Genomic DNA, 2751 nt, shown 5'->3' with positions numbered 1-2751 from the left:
AAAGCAATATGGGCTCTTTTGTCAGATAAACAATAATGCATATAAGAGCCATTTCAACAATTTAATCATGGTCTTCTCCTACTGACCCCCAAAGAAAGAAAATAAATAAAACTATTTACACGGGAAAGCTCCCAACAAGCAAAAGAAGAATATGAAATATTTTTGGGTTTTCTTTTTAATTACTACTACAAGCATGGAAAGTAAATTAATTAAAAGCTACAACTATTTTTTTTGGTTTTTCTTAAGGTTTATTAAACACACAGGAAGAAAGCATAAAAAAGGAAAATAAACTAGCATGGATGATACAATGAAAAAGTATGAACACCGACATCTAGCAATGAGTGTGTGTGAACATAAATGTAATGTCGGTGAGAAATACATACTCCCCCAAGCTTAGGCTTTTGGCCTAAGTTGGTCTATGGCCACGGCTGGCCTGGCTGATATCCATAATAATAGTTGTTGAGGTCGTACTATGATGCAGCGGCTATCGCCTCCTGAGCTGCAGTGTGGCGACGAGCGGCCTCCGCTAACCTCTCGTACTCATCGGTCTAATAATCAAAGAAAGCAGGAGCAGGGAGACTAATATGGACAGCACGACGTCTGTCAAAGATTAGTCGGTACTGGAGAGGCGATTCGTTCCTCTTGACAAAATGGTGGGAAACCGTAGAATCAAAATCTAAATAAGCAGGAGGCAACTCCATTTCTCCTTCACAAACGTCTATCTCAAGAAATTTAGCTAAGCGGGTTGCATAAATTCCTCCAAAGAAATCTCCATTATGTCTATTATGATGCAACCTACGAGCTACAATGGCTCCCATATGATAAGATTGGTCTCCTGACACAGCACTCCTGAGAATGCTAAGGTCAGGGATACACATGTGACATGCTTCATCCTTAGCATTTATGCACCTACCTATGAAGAGAGCAAAATAATGTATAGCAGGAAAGTGAATGCTCCCTATGATAGCTTGCGTTATATCTCTAGATTCCCCTACAGTTATACTAGCAAGAAAGTTTCTAAATCCAGATTTAGGGGAATCCCTAACACTACCCCATTGTGGAAGTTTGCAAGCAAAAGTGAAATCCTCTGAGTCCATGGTATAAGATTTGTCATAAAGATCAAACATGACTGAAGGAGAATTACGCGAAGATGAATACTCAAACCTCCTCACAAAAGAGCTTGCGAGCTCATGATACTGGGGGCATTTGTCTGCCTCAAAGTCCTAAAGATCGGCATTACACAAATATGCGTTAAATTCTTCTTTAATTCCCGCTCGATCCATAAAATTTTCAGAAGGCCACTCACAAGGACGCACTGGAGCGTCTCTTGGTGGCTCTTCGTCAGCATCACGCATTGCAAGTCTGGGTCCTTGCTTCCTTGAAGAACCACCTTGGAACATTTTCCTAAACATATATTTCTTCCTCTGAAAAAATCTAATTTTTTTTAGTAAATTCAAAATAAAAGTAAACCAAACTCAATAATATTGATATCAACTGCTCCTACAAGTGCCTAGAGCCTATATCATGCATCAAAACTACTTTTGACCATATAAATTTGACATGCAAGCTCAAGAACAGGGTCACCTAAGCAGCAAAAAATTGCAATGAATAAAGCACGAGAACAAAAACTAATTGGACCAATGGAGGAGTCACATACCAAGGAACAATCTCCCCAAGCAGTTTTGTGAGAGGTGCTTTGAGCAAGGAGATCAAAAATGGCAGCAAAGAGGGCTGGAACTCATGCTTGAGTTGGTTTTTCGTGCTTGGGGGATGAAGATGAAGTGTGTGGCTGAAAGAATAAGTGGAGGAGGGCCACTGTGGGCCCACGAGGCAGGGGAGCGCGCCCTAGGGGGTGGGCGCGCCCTTCACCCTCGTGGCAAGGTGGTTGCCCCCCTGATGTGTTCTTTGTTTCATAAATCCTCAAATATTCTAGAAAATATCATATTTAATTTTCAGGGCATTTGGAGAACTTTTATTTCTGAGGTATTTTTATATTGCACGGATAATTAGATAACAGACAGAAAATTATTTATTTTTAGTTTATTTTAACTAAATAACAGAAAGTATAGAGAGGGTATAGAAGGTTGTGCTTCTAGTTTCATCCATCTCATGCTTATCAAAAGTAATCCATTAACAAGGTTGATCAAGTCTTATTAACAAACTCATTCCGATTAACATGAAACCGGAGAAATTTCGAATAACACTAGGTTACCTCAACGGGGATATGTGTTGGGGAACGTAGTAATTTCAAAAAAATTCCTACGCACATGCAAGATCATGGTGATGCATAGCAACGAGAGGGGAGAGTGTGATCTATGTACCCTTGTAGATCGACAACGGAAGCATTTGGTTGATGTAGTCGTACGTCTCCACGGCCCGACCGATCAAGCACCGAAACTACGGCACCTCCGAGTTCTAGCACACGTTCAGCTCGATGACGATCCCCGGACTCCGATCCAGCAAAGTGTCGGGGAAGAGTTCCGTCAGCACGACGGCGTGGTGACGATCTTGATGCACTACCGTCGCAGGGCTTCGCCTAAGCACCGCTACAATATTTTCGAGGACTATGGTGGAAGGGGGCAACGCACACGGCTAAGAATATGATCACGTGGATCAACTTGTGTGTCTAGGGGTGCCCCCTGCCCCTGCATATAAAGGAGCAAGGGGAGGAGGCCGGCCGGCCCTATAGGCGCGCCAAGGAGGAGTCCTCCTCCTAGTAGGAGTAGGACTCCTACTAGGAGGGGGAAAGAA

The sequence above is a fragment of the Triticum dicoccoides genome, chromosome 2A, assembly GCF_002162155.2.
Source record: "Triticum dicoccoides isolate Atlit2015 ecotype Zavitan chromosome 2A, WEW_v2.0, whole genome shotgun sequence".
In the NCBI taxonomy this organism is placed as follows: Eukaryota; Viridiplantae; Streptophyta; class Magnoliopsida; order Poales; family Poaceae; genus Triticum; species Triticum dicoccoides.
Note: the sequence above shows the minus strand (reverse complement) of the source record.